At 49.3% G+C, this 14,340-nt stretch overlaps 1 protein-coding gene across 1 annotated transcript in view; it reads left to right on the forward strand.

Annotated features, from left to right (window-relative positions):
- LOC112956100 (astrotactin-2-like) overlaps nucleotides 1–14,340 on the forward strand; it is a 74,803-nt gene that overhangs the window by 11,442 nt on the left and 49,021 nt on the right. The window lies entirely within an intron of this gene.

Consider the following 14,340-nt stretch of genomic DNA (forward strand, 5'->3'; position numbering starts at 1 on the left):
TTCTTTCTTTCTTTCTTTCTTTCTTTCTTTCTTTCTTTCTTTCTTTCTTTCTTTCTTTCTTTCTTTCTTTCTTTCTTTCTTTCTTTCTTTCTTTCATTTTCAGGGAAAGAAATAATTATTCAAGCAGACCTTCCTGCTCTCATCACAGACACTGCAGTCTGGATATGGCCTCCAAGTCTAGACAGGAGCCATAACTTATTGCCAACGGTTCAGATGATGCATACAGAGGGAGTTGTCCGAGGACAGTTGTGCTTCTTGCAGCTATCTTGGATTCATAACTCCTCAGCTTCTTTTTTTCTAATCTGCTATGTTGACTTGGGTAAATCTCTTCATTTTCTCTTCCTTAATCCAGGGAWGCCTTTTCCCAGCAGTGATACTGGATGGCTTTAAATCCTGGCTGCATCCAGAGTGAAAGCAAGCTCTATTATTCATTATTATCTTTCGGTGCAGCACCTGTGAGCTTTCCATGGGGCCATGACCTCTGTGTGCCAGGAGCTGTATGGAGCCGGGAGGAGAGGGCCTGTCTCTCCTCAGAGAGCTCCTGCTCTGCGTTGTGTGAAGCAAAAAGCAGCAGATGGGGAAGCCCAAGGAAAGGTGAGGTCATGGGAATGCAAGAGCTGTGGTCCCTGGCAGCCAAACTGCTCTTCCATTTCTCTGGCTAGTGTAATGAAAGCCCCTCTCTGGCTAGTGTAGTGAAAGAGAATTTGAAGGAGGAATATTTTTGACAGTTTTATGGGGAGATGAATAGCTTACGTTTGAAATAAGAGAAAAAGGGCAGATAGAGGAAGGGTCGAATTAGTTGGCCAGGAAAGTTATCTCTAGAACAGCATTTGTCAAGGCTGGAGAAAAGGTGTTTCAGGGACAGAGATGCGAAGCAGTAAGACAGACAGTTAAGCTGTGTCCTGGAGCTGTTACTCATAACAAATGTATGAGCTCTTGGATGCAAGAGCTAATGAGAAGATCTGCGTCAAAGGTGATGTCCCAGGAACAGCCTAAGTGACAGGCAGGCCGAGGCCACAGTGTCTTCTTAGTGGTGGGAGAGGACATCTTGGGGAGAACCTGATGGAGAAAAGTAGCCCAATTTTGCTGAGCTCCAGCTGACAGGCATCCCTGAGAAGTGAAGGGCTCATAGGATGGCAGTTGGGACACGAAGAGTGATGCGCTGCGGTGCCARCTTTGCTGTTGGTGCGTCCTCGTGATGAGGCTGGGAGCTGGCCCACTCTTGGTGGCACATCTCCAGCTGCCCCATGCTCCTGCAAGCTGATGCGGTGCGCCTGTGAATCACAGCATTAACCAGAGGCTTCCTGAGCCTTTACTAAATAAAACAATGGCTTAGCRTTTGCTAGGGCTGGAAGCTAAAATGGGACAGTGCATCAGGTTGGTATCTAATGTGTCTCGAGGCTCTATCTTCTTTTCCRTGACCTAATGGGATCATGGCCCTCTTTGTTTTTGATCAGCTTTTTCCAAGATCTAATCCCTACCAACTTTTTGCATAATTCCACAAGACCTTTTAAAATGTACATTTGTGCAGCTCATGTGACTGCAGTGAAAAGTGCTCAGTGCAGCCTGCTGATTCCTGCCTGACAAAAATCCCGCTGCAAATTTCAGCTTAGAAGAAATCAAAATAAATTAGACCCTCCTGGACAAGAAGCAGGTCCCAAATCAATAAAGTGTTTAAACACATGCTTATCTAGTGTCTCTAGTTAGCAGAGCAGTTAAGCATAACTTTAAGTCAAATGTGCTCAAGTCCAAGTGATTTGAGTGCATAGCTGAAGAAAAATAGAGAATAAGGAACCCTGTTGCAGAGATTATAATGGATATGCTATTTTATAGTGATGCCAGCTGTGACTTAATGTTGATTTGAAAATGTATGTATGTGCCAGGGAAAAACTTTAATTTTCTGAGACATAAACTTGGTCATAGTTAATGTATGATTTGCCTTTCCAGCTCTGAATGGAGAACTCCAAGCRGAGTTTTAGGTTTATTTTGATTGCTCTGTCACACAAAACCAATTGCATCAGGTCCCAGTCTGGGTTGTCATGGGGACAACCCTGTGGATGCCTTGGTGCCGGTTTTATTCCTTGGGGAGGTCCTAGTTCATGCAGYGAAGTGTGGAGTTGGGAGAGGGGAGCACATTGCAGACCTGTTTTCTCTAATGGACAGAGCAAGGAGAGTTCTCGAGATATGCATGAGCTGAGGRGGTTGCATTGGAGGTCCTGCTTGGACAGCACTAGGATTGCAGGCAAGGGGCAGAAGCTGCTTGGGAAGTAGCAGAGCATGAAATTGCACCTTCCTAGCTGGTTCCAACCTCATTTCACAGCTGGATGAGAGGTGCTTGAGGCCTTTCCTTTGCAGAGAAGAGGCAATGATGGTCATCTGGGCTAGTGCTCTGCGGGGCTCCCCTGTGCACCACCCCAGAGCTTCTCCATCCCATTGCCTGCTCCAATCCTGCACAACAGCTCTCTGTAAAAGCAAACCTKCAAGGGCTCCCAGTCCAAGAAACCATCAGAGAAGCTGGTGTCTCCCTCTGAGCTTGTGTCCTCCCTGAGCAAGAGCTGYTTTGGGCTTCTGGCAAGTGCCAGTGTGCCTGTGGAGCACAGTGTATCATGCTCCATGCTTAGCAACTAGCTGAGGCTTAAACATCTCCAGGTAGGACTTTCTGTGGTCCGCTACAACGGCTGCCATTGAGAAAATGCTSTTAGGTTGGGATTTGCCCAATGTGAGGATTTTGTTGTTTTTCCTACCCTTCCTTTGTTTTTGCTGTATCCTGCTTGGTAATTTTATGAGACAGAGAAGGGAAGAAGCAGTTGGCAAAGTAGCTTCTGATGGTGCTATGGGGAATTGAAGAGAAAAGGGATGTTTTAATATACTAGCATTTCACTGAGCATCTCAAAGGGACAACAGCTTTGTCAAGTCCCACTAGTTTATCACTGATTTGCAAGATGTGGGTTGGTCTCACCCTGATGCTATGTGKCATCCCAAGCCTGGAATAGCCAAGTAGCTTGAACCCAAAGAGGAAGGTTCTTTGTAGTCTCTTATTCCAGCCAAAGCTGCGTGACTTGTAGCCCATCAAGTCAGCAGCTCTTTTAACGTGAGGTTTGTTGGGTTTTATGGGGCTGCCTCGAGCCCTTTCGAGTTGTCACRGCAGCTCTTTGTGCAATAGCCCCAGATTCCCCAGGCGTCCAAAGTGCTTTTCATCCAGGCGAAATCACAAGCTCACAGAAGATAAGCTGTGAAGTTCTGGCTGTCCAAAGAAAACAAGCCATCAGGAACTATATTTTTATAGATGCCAGGCTCGCATTGTTCGTCACTCTGTGCATAACTATGAATGTTTGATAAAGCACTACATTATTAAAGACAGAGCTGGACTGTAGACCGGTTGGTGACCAGGACTGCCTTTGAGATGTTTTTTTCTGCCTGATTTAAAATATAAAAAATAATATGGTAACCTTTTAACTTTTTATTTGCCTTGGGTGACCCTGAGGGATTTCAAGTGTCCTCCCCAGGTTTCCCTGCTGTGTATGCTCCCCAGTGCATTGCATCAGACAGCCTCTTTTTGYGCAATGCAGACGAATTGGGATCTCTTCAACTCCACCAGGCGCTGTTTCGTCAGCAAAACGGATCTCGCTTGGAGCAGAAACTTGATTTTGGTTCCTGAAATCACCCTGAAGAGGTGGCGGTTGTAAGTGAAGGAGAAAAACTCTGCATTTTTTCAGTGTCTGCTGGAAGGATATAGGTACCRATCATCTGTTAGGCAAGATATAGGTACCGATCATCTGTTAGGCAGCCCCTGAGAGGTATCACTTGGAGCTGAGGCCATTACTGTGCTGAKGTATATGGGGACGCAGGATGATGGTCCTGTTTTGTCAGCCCTGACTTGCTGGCTAAGTGTCGCATGTCCCTTTCTTGGCTTTTTGTGGACATCATGGTTAATCCAGACAGCGTGTGAGGAGAAGCTGAAGCGAGGGGTCCATCCYCAGCTCTCCTCAGTGCCGTGGAGCGGCTGTGACCTGCATGAGATCTGCCCGTTGCTGGAGACCACCTCTCTGCCAAGCCTTCGTGGGCTTGCAGATAGAGAACAAGGAGGCCAGCCCCATGACAGCTGCTTTGCTCTGTTTGTGTGTCCTCCTCCTATCAGTCATATTTGAGCTGGCTATGGCTCTGAGACTGTTAGTTTTGTCAGCTAGCTCCTCAGGAAGACAGATCGAGGCCAGGCACTTGTATGGGCACCTTCCAGCCCCATTTATCATAACGCAGCAACCTACCTGAAGGACCCAGCGGGAGAGGAAGCTTATTAACAAGGTGCTTCAAATCAGTCCTGTGTGAAGGCCTCGCTGAGTTACAGGATTTGCAGTGACTCACCTGCCCTGCGGCYCCTCCTCGGAGGGCCCTGCGGGGCTCCAGCTGCCGCCCGTCTCGCTCTGCGCGTGGCTGAGATGCGCGTGGGAGGCCGAGCCTCGGGGCTCTCRTGGTGCTCAGCTTTGCTCCCTTGTGCTTGTGCTTCGGAAGTGCTTTGCTTTCAATAACCTGGCTTCCCCAGGTGTTTCTCCAGGTCCAACTCTTCTCTTGAGCCAAGAGATCACCTCTCAGACCAGTGGACTGCTCTTGTTCTTTGATCGGCATGGCTGAACTTCACCCAGCTGCCCACGCTGATGTGCTTGAAGTGGTTTTCCCACTGTGGTTAAAACTGGGCTGCTTTAGATGGGTACCTGTGCAGTGTTTATGCAGATGAAGCTTCTTGGATGCAATGCAAGACACGTTTTTACTGGTTTGCACCCCTCATTCTGATTAAGGTCGCTTCTTTGTCCTCCGTGTGTGCAGCAATGGGAAACATGCTCTTTCTGTGCCTGTTGGGCAAGGGCAGCTTCACATGTAACTAGCAAATCCACTGGCCAACTGGTACCTCTGCCTCTGTGGGGTAGCATTGTGTGGGACAGGAGGTGGACTGGTGGCAGTAGCGGAAATATTCACTGTAGTGCCAAGGAGGAGGTTTAGAGAGGTGGAAAGGGTTCATGGTGCCAAATTTCCCGCTTGCATTTGCAACCCTTGCTCTTCTCTGAGCACTCTCCTACTCCTTCCCATCCCTAGGGATGCCAGAACTCTCTAACACTCAGCTGCCTCCGGCATTCGGAGTGATAAAGTGCTTCTGCTCCCAGATTCATCCACTCGCTGTGATTGCTTGGCCAGATAGGGACCACGATGGGTCCCTATCCATCCTATTCTTGGTCTCATCTGCCTTTCACAGCAGGGTTGCCTTTGCTATGTTGCAGCCATTTTTATTCCTGCCCTTTCCCAGGGAGTGCTGAGCGCCTGGGGAGGATGAATGTGCTGGGCAGGGGAAGGTGGAGCTCGGGGCCCTTCTCTCGCATGGAGATCACTGCTTTCCTGCCTGCTCCACGCTACATTAGGCTGGGATTCTTCATGAGTCCATGAGCACCAAATAGGGAAGCTTCCTCCAGAGTGTTTTTATTTAACTTTTCAATTATTTTATAACTTGAGAAGCATTAGCTGCTGCCAAGGGCCTGCCCATCTTCCTTGYTTCTGTCTCCTCACTGAATAAGCTRAAAAGTTATAGCAAGTCTTCMAAAAGATAAGCTAGAAGCTTCCTTTCAGCTGGGCTGCTGGAGAGGCTGGAATAGCCCAAGGACTCCTCGGTGCTGTGGTGGSGAAACATGCAGAAGGCTTTAGATGGAGATCCTGTACCTGAACCACAGATCCTTGCTGTGGTTCCCAGCAGGAGGAGAAATGTGGTAAAGTGACAAATGTCCTGAAGGTGTCAGGGAGCTGGGTGTGCTAGAAATATCTTCATCCCAGAGGAAGAGCTGCAGATTTTCTAGGCCAGAAGCAGCTCCTAGGAAGGTCAACCCAATAGGTAAGGCCCCAGAAGGGCCATGACCAGCTGGTTTGCAGGGTGCTCACATTGCAGTGATGTTCAGGGAGGCAGGGGCTGCTGGATGCTCACTCTTCAGGGTTTGGTCTTTCACTGTGTGTTTATGATCCTACTACATGATCTTAAATAAAAAGTAGGAGTCTGGTGAGGTAGCAGGGAGGAAGGGAAAGGAAGAAAAAGCAGGGAAAGTGAGGGAGGAGATATAGCTCACAGCCTCTGTCGATAGGACTGTGATTGTGGTCATAGTTGGAAATGGTGCCATTAATACAATGCTTATTCATTTCATATCATTTAAAAAAAAATGGAAGCACTTTGCAATTACCCAATTCCAAATGAAATTAACATTCCGTGGCATTTTCCAGTAAATGGTTAGTTTGCACACATGAGTGGAGGCAATTAGCTGGGAAGTGATTGAGCGCCGTGACTGGAGAGAGGATGAAGAAGGGTCAGGGCGTGTGATGGCTGGGGAAGGTGTTGCTTTGGGTCCTGGCTTTGCAGTTACCCTTTCCTGTGGGCTGGACATTCTGGGGCTCCTGACAGTTTGATTAGCAGCAGTTCTGGCTGGAGCAAGGACAAGAGCTGCAGATATTTTKTCCTGCTCTGTCAAGTTAGGAGGAATAGCAAGGCTTTGCATGGAACCAGAGCAGAGGAGAACTGGAGAGTTATGTCTTAGTAACAGAATTAACCCCTTTTTTTCCTGTCTGCCAGGATTAGGAAGTCTGGGACAGGGCCTGGGAAGCCTGAATTTGCTCTGTGATTGAAGGTTGCCTGGTCTGTGCTGGGCTGTGACAAAGCAGACTGTGACCACCCAGCCAAATGACCGTGGGTCAGAATCAGAAACTGGACTTGGTCTCTTTGTAGTGGACTGAAACGAAAGAGGAAAATGAGATGGCTTGTCCTGGCTAAGTGTGGCATGATTGGTTTCGCCCAATTAGCYGCTCTATCATGCTTCCAAAGACAGCTAAGCTGGTCCATGTGGCTGTGCCTGCTATCTTGCTACCCCATCCCAAAGGGCATGTTCCCTTTCCCTGAGCACGGTGATTTGCACGCAGGGCCCAAGAAATCCTGCTGTGCTCTGGGCACTCGGACGGTCCCAGCTCCAGCGTGGCTTGGGCTCCTCGGGGCCATTTGCAGGATGCTGTGGGGGTCTGTGCATGTTTGCCTATGGTCTGAAAGCATCAAGGGCCACATTTGCCTGCCTGAGCTGACTATGTTGGCATTAGTAGGGKTTTTTTTTAAGGAAGTAGGGATGCTAGCAGCGTGACTCAGGGTCCTTGGTTCCCTGTGGGCTTGCATCCAAAGACTGACTTTATTTGGTATTTAGGAAGCTCYTTTTGATATTTTTCCTGCAGTCAGGGCATTTATAAAGTCACCGTCTGCGGTGTGGATTCTCCAGTGTCCATTAAGGACTGTGCTTAGGTTGAAGCCTTGCCCGCAGTGGGAAATGGGTCTCTCCTGAGGTAGCTTGGTGCAGAGAAGAGACAGCAACATAATTGCATGAGCTGTATCTCCTTTGGAAACAGAACTGAGGCAGCTCAGGGCATGCACAGCACAGAGGTGGTGGCAGCTTGGCAGAGGGTGACCCCACAGGCTCTGCAGGATGCCCCGAGGAGGCGCTCTGGGATTTYTACCTCCCTGAGGAGACTGCAGGAAGGAGTGGGCAGATCTACTGTAAGGAGTTGTGAGGACCCCGGCTCCTTACAGAGCCTCTGCCAAGCCTAAAAGGTGCCTAGGCTGGTTTGTTGTGGTGGGAGCGAGAGAGGTTGGAGTAGGGCAGGAGTAGCTGCAGAAAACATCTGCTTACAAAACGTGTCATGGACTTCCTCCAGTTCCTACTGACCCAATGTTTTTTTGTCCTCCTCCAAAAGTGGAAGACCACGGAGGGTCTTCCCCTGCATGGGGAAGGGGCACACTTGTGGGTCACATCTGGTAGATGACTCTTAAATAGCTGCAAGCTGCAGCCTCTGCTCATCTCGGGGTGGTGTCTCCATGCTCCTGCGTGGCTGTCCTGCCATGGCATCCCAGCGGACACGATTCCCTCCCCTCTGCGCGCACACTGCCGTGTGAATACCCGTCTGTGAGCTCCTGTAGCCTCCTACGCTCTGCGTCACCCTCTCCTAGTGTCTCACTTTTCTCGTAGCCATCACATGCTCCAAGCTTTATTAAAAACCAATGGAGAYGCTTTCAGATTTGTTAAACTACTGAAAAACTTCTGATCTTATCATGTTTTTTTTCCTGCTTCATACCAGATAAGGACTGTGCTGGCTCTGAGCCCGGACCTGAGGGTGGTGGAGAAGGGGTAGAGAACCAGTCATCTCATGAATATATGAAGGAGGAAAGTACATTTGTTCAGCTTGCCTCAAAGGAGACATCTCAAATGGAACTTTCCCCTCCTCTCTCTCTCTTTCTTCTTCTACCCTCCCCCTGCAATTTACAATTAAAATCAATTTCTTATGCATGAAGATCTATTTTTAAAGAGAGAGACCTATTAATATATATAATGATCTATTAATATATATTAAGATCTATCTTAATGAAATGTATGAATTTTCTATTTTAAAGACCCCCCTCTTTCCTCCTCCCAAAAAAGAGCTGAGAGAGAAAAGGAAATAGCAGAGGTGGAATACAAGTATGTTTTCTAAATGCACCTCGTTTCCGATAGTCCTGTTYGGATGAATCTGAAAGCCCTTCTGGGTAAGAGAGTTTCTCTGAGAGACTGATTCTCCATAGATCAGTGTTTGCTGAGATTGGGGGACCAGGACAGAACTGAGGAGAAGGCCAGGGCCACCTCAGGCAGRGCATGTGGTGGCAATCTAAGGATGGCATGGGGATGATTGCATTGCGGGAGACACTTGGTCCCGTGTGTTTGGCTCAGATATGTGAGCATATGTGATTATTTATGCTTAGCTGTGATCTTTTTAATTATATACATGCACATACCCTGAGTTGTTTCCATAACTCACCCAGGAGCCTCCAAGAGTTGTTTGGACTTGGTGCTCGTGGTGTTTGAGATGGCCTGGCTGGAAGCAGGTGACTGATGGGGGCAGAGGGTCTTTCGATGAAGGCCAGAGGCAGCAGAGATATTTGGTGGCTAAAAGAAAGGGATGGAGTAGTAAAGTTCTCAGTGCTCCTCAGGTCTTTGCCGTATTCACTGTGATTGTGGCAAGAGATTTCTCTCCAGATGTATTTTCTTCCCAATGTGTGTAAAATGGCAGTATAATTTTTTCCCACCTTTGTCACATAGACATTGGCATAATTACTTAATTTTATGCTAGTAAAGCGCTCTGCTTTTTGAAGCTTAATACCTTTGGAGTGGCACTGTTGAAAATCAGTCCACATCCCAGTTTCAGAACAAACACTGTTGCTTATTTCATGCTTCAAAAAACAACAAACACCCATTATTTAGAGCTGGTGAGAAAACAGTTTCCTCCATGTGGAAAACTTCCAACATTGTGAAATTTATGCTCATTCCAAGTAGGAGAGAAAAGTCAATATCTTGAAATACTTTCTAGAATAGAAAATTCCAAAATATTGATTCAGAAACATCAAAATGACCTTATTGAATCTCAGGGGTTTGATTCACATAAAGCAATTACAACGCATTAAACTTAAGCTATTCCACACGTAGCTGCTGCGCATGTATGTTTACATAGTGTGTTACGGATGTAATGATGCATTAGACCTTTACCATCAGCATCAGTGATTCACAGGAGAGTACCCATGCCCGGTGTGTAGAAAAAGACTTTTTGAAAAATACTTGATACAGTCAGTAAGAGTGAGGAGATGGTCTGRGAGGAGAGTTTGTGCCTGAACCGAGGGGGCAGGATTGTACACATGACCATCATAAATGCATACAAAAGTTAAAATAGGAAGGAAAAATCCCAATGACTTTGATTTCTAATTACGTCCCAACTTTTCCATTTAATTCGTAATTAAGTTTGATGTTTCCTGTGAAAGATTTTGATTTTGGTGAGCAGTTTGGTGAGCAGTTCTTTAGCTTCTCTGCTAGTTGCTCTGCGTAGTCTCCTCTCCAAAACTCTGGCAGCGTTTAAACCATTGGTAAGTTTGAGGAATCAAATTGGGGTCAGATATCTGAAAATCAAGTGCTTAAAAAAAAAAAAAAAAAAAAAGTTTTTTTTTCTGTTTGTTTGCTGTCCAACATAGGAAGCTCTAATACAAGCTGATTTTTCCAACGTTCTTCCTGCAGTTAGAACACAAATGTTCCTTAAGGACCCTCAAGACTCTGTGGACCGAGACTTAAGTCAAATACCAAAGAACAGCAGGCTCAGGAAAACTGTCAACTTTGCAGACTGTAAGTCTCGCAGCTCTATTATAATATACTGCGAAAACAAGATGTGACCCCATGTAGTGTTCCTAGCCACTCAGTGGAAGTGCAAGGCCCTGGATCTGGTGTAGAGAAGCTGCCTGCTCTTCTCCTGCCCTGCCTGGGTTTGGTGCAGCATTTTGCAAGGCTCTTTGGTGTTCAATGACTGCTGGGGCTCTGCTAGCACAGGAGTGTTTGCTTCAGCTGAGGGCAATTCTCCAACATGCAATAGGGCTTGTCCTTTGGGGCTCCTGAGGCAGTGTTCAAAGACTCTGAGATCTCTCAGCAGGATTGTGAGGGTCCATTCCCAAGGGATATGGGATGCTTGCATGGCCACCTGCCCTATTCTTTCTTCCCAACAGATTCAGTCTGAGTGGATGGGGCTATGGCAGAGCYGGAAGGGAAACAATCCCATCTCTTCCCCTGGGATGAGCAGTGGGCAAGGGTTGGCTTTGACCCTTAGAGAAGAATGGCTGTGGGACACAGCAGATTCGGGGCAGGGTAAGCTCAGGAGCACCTCCATTGACTTTGTGGAAATCCCACTAAAGGCGAAGTGGGTGTTTCTACGTTTTATCACAGTTGCAATATATTTTTACCCAAACATCACTCATGCTGTTCTGTTGATGACTTGTTTTTTTTAATTTTCATCCAAACAACATATTTTCCCAGTGCAATTTGTGCCAGCAACTAGAAGAATGGCTATTGGTATGAATTGTTTTGTGGGAGACATGCAAACAAACAGGGGAAGCTATAAGGAGAGCCAGTCACTTTCAGAACGGAGTATTGGGGTGGATAGCAGAGGGGTGTACAAGGAGAACATGTCATATGTCCTGCAAAGGTACATTGACCTTCAGCTATAGTGCTGAAATAACTAAAGGAGATGGAAGTTGATTTGGAGAGACTGAATAGCCTGGTATTACCTATGTTTCAGCTTGTTTTAGGATGGTCTTATGCTGCCAAACCCCCTCACTTGGAAGGGGAGTGATTGCCACAGATATGATGAGCTGCTAGTGATGTGCCAAACCTTTGGGTGGATCTCACCACCTCTGCTGTGCTTTTAAAAGCTCTCCAGAGCATTGACGAAGATGTGAGCTAAATAGTCCTGGTCCTTTACCGTGGAAACGGGGGATAGGATAGGAGAGAAGACGGTTTGGCAGACTTTGCTCGGAGAGAGGGCAGTTGCATCACATCGCAAAGCGTGTCTCACTTGGCCAACGCTGACAGTTGTAAGGAGGAATGGGTGACTAAGYGGTGGCGATGGCGCGCGGAGCCGCGAGGGCCGCGTGTGGAAGCRGGGCGGCGTGGGGCAGCGCCGCAGCCTGTGCTTAGCGCTGGCCGCCCACGCGGGCTCGCGGGGCAGAGCTGAAGCGCTGTGTGATTGAAGCCTCGCGCCCCCCTGTTCCCGTCCTCCTCCAAGCAATTAGAGCCTCATGGGGTGACGCGAATGCTGCCCCCAGCACGTGAGCATCTCGTCAGCCTCCAGCGGGACACGTGCAGCCTCCGCGGCCGCCCACGTGTGTGTGAGCTCGTGATTGCCATGTGGTTGTGTACGATGGCCCCTGCACACAGAGCARTAGCAAGCAGAACGGGCAGTGTTAYCTCTGGCTCTGAGAGCTCAGGTGGTTGTTAGCTATGGACATTGCTGGGTGAGAATACAAGCCTATGGGGGGCAGTATCTGCTGCGTAGATGTGGTGGAGGTCTTCAGGCTCCTACTGTGCKGATGCTGTGCCTCCTTGCTGTGTGTTGGTATCTTCTTTCTTCCTTCCTGTGTAGTTGGCAGTGGGCAAAGCTCCCTCTAATCCTTGACCCCAGTGATCGTTCAGATTAAGTCCACACTGCCTGGTTTGGGCAATGGTTTCTTTCCTGCCATGCTGCCCAGGTCAGACTAYATCCACTGAGGTCACTGGCAAGGGCTTTCTCCACATTGCTCCCAAGCTGGGAGCACTGAAAGCCAAGGAGGYGCCAACGCAGAGGCGAGATAAGGAGCTGCGAGGCGTGCTGGGAACGCTGGGTTTTCTCTCCGTTTCCTGGAGGTTGAGTAAATATTTGTAACACTGCAAATAGCCGACAACTGCTGGGACTATCTCCCCACCAAGATAGTGCCCCCCCCCGCCTGGCTCTTGGCATTCGCCGCGCTGACAAACAGTCAAGCAGATGCCTCTGGATTGATGCGCTGAGCACGGTGACCAGATGGGGTACGATCACAACGTCGCTGATTATTCCTGTCAGCTGAGCAAGGAACATGACGGAGCTGCGACCTCTCGATGCTGCCGAGATAGCTGAAAACTCGCCCCCCTCCTCCTCCTCATCACACTCTTGTTCTGGCCTCCTTTCAGYAAATAAGCTTAAGCCAGGCAGTTCCGAAGATCCCTGCTCTACTTGCACACGTTATATATTGCGCAGCCCCGAGGTTCAAATAAATTGCCATCTGTTTGCAGGGAGGCCCCGCTATGCTAATCTCTTGTCCCTGTGCAGCTGCTGAAGGTGGTGAGAGTCGTGAGCAACTGAGATGCTGCCGAGGAGCAGTCGGACCCCCTCCCGGGTGAAGGAGCAGAGCCCAGATGCTTCTGGTTTGGGTGGCCTCCTCCCTACCCTGCTTCTAGGATAGAGCTTTGACCATCAAACATGTGGTGCTGGGGCACTGGGCTCTGCAGAAATGGGCACTTGGAGGGGGCGAGGGGCTGAACTGCAGCCGGTGCCAAGGGCTGGTGCTGCAGCATCCTTCCAGGAGTGCTGCAGGWTTGAGCTGGCATGGGCTGTCAGGAATGATGCAGCAGATGGGGCAAGATGCAAGATGCTCTCCCGAGGTCTCTCCTGCACTTGATTGCCCTGTGGGGTTGCCTGACGGGGTGTCCAACACCACAGTGCCCTGCAGCGCTGGCCGCGAATCCACAGCCTGAGGGCTCTCCTGCCATTGTGGGTTGTGGCGCGTGGGGGACCCCAGTGTTGAATAGCGGAGGACAAGATATATCTGGTCCCTTAGGGTACACGTCTGGGCTTTTTGGATGCGGATGGGGAGCAGCATCTTCCTGCTCTGCTCTTCTCCTCTGCTCCCCCTCATCCACAGTGTCTGTCTGGAAAAGCACCCGGTGTCAGTCCAAAGCCTGGAAAATTGAGGACTCCCTAGGGGGCATTTGCAAACAGCTCTGCTCSGAGTGGGACTGGGTTCGGGCACAATGCCTTGCTTGCAGTGGGTGTCCCAGGAAGGCGGCTGGGTCCCTTSGATCCGCCAGGTTGGAGGTGCTTGCTTGGCGCTGGCAGTGCTCCGTGCTGCTGGCACCGGGGCTGTGCAGAGCACAGCGGTGCAGTGAGCTCCCGGCGTGGCCACGCACCTGGTGGGTGTCGCTGCCCGGTCCTGTCGCTTTTCCACTCCCCTGTCTTCTCTTCTTTCTCCCTCCTTCACTCACAAGCTTTTGGTTTGGGGAAGGGGATGCCACTCCGCGCACTGATCTGGTGGTGCTGCTGCTCCTCCCGGGAAGGCTGCTCCTCTCTTCAGCGCAGGCAGATTTTGGAGCCCTCTCCGTCTTTTCTGGCCACTCCTCGCGTCCTTGCTTGGGGTTACAGATGCCCCTGTTGTTTCTAAACAAGCTTTGCCATCTGCTGCTAAGGGAAATAGAGTCCATGGGCTGAAGCAGCGATGTGTCCTGAGCTCACCAGGCATCCCGTATCCACAGCTAAAATGCGTATTAAAAGTGTCCCTGGGCCGAGGAGATGCAGTGAGTCAGTGCGTTAGCCCTTACCCCCTGGGGCATCTCCCAAGGGTGGCAGGGGAAGTTCTGCTGGGAGCTGGAGGGAAAAGGAGCTCCTGTGTGTGAGGGGCTGCGGGATGTCTGCAGCACTAGTGATCCCTTTCAGCCCCAAATGGGCCCTGACACCATGGGGAGCTGGGGCAGCTTATGAACTGATCAGAAAGAGGCTTCATGACTCTTAAAACAGAGACAGAAACAGAGGTCACATCCTGCTAATGAGTTTATTTGAGGAGCTGACAGAGGTCAAACTGTTTGCTTCAACCTGGGAGACCTGGGTGGCCTTTGGGAGGTCTGCTGCAAACCTTTGGTCCTCATTTTCATCTTCTCATTTGCTAGTGTTTTCATTCTTTCCAATAACTGCCTGTTGTGCTGGTGG

This window comes from Nothoprocta perdicaria, unplaced genomic scaffold (assembly GCF_003342845.1).
Source record: "Nothoprocta perdicaria isolate Ctin4 unplaced genomic scaffold, notPer1 scaffold_6, whole genome shotgun sequence".
NCBI lineage: Eukaryota > Metazoa > Chordata > Aves > Tinamiformes > Tinamidae > Nothoprocta > Nothoprocta perdicaria.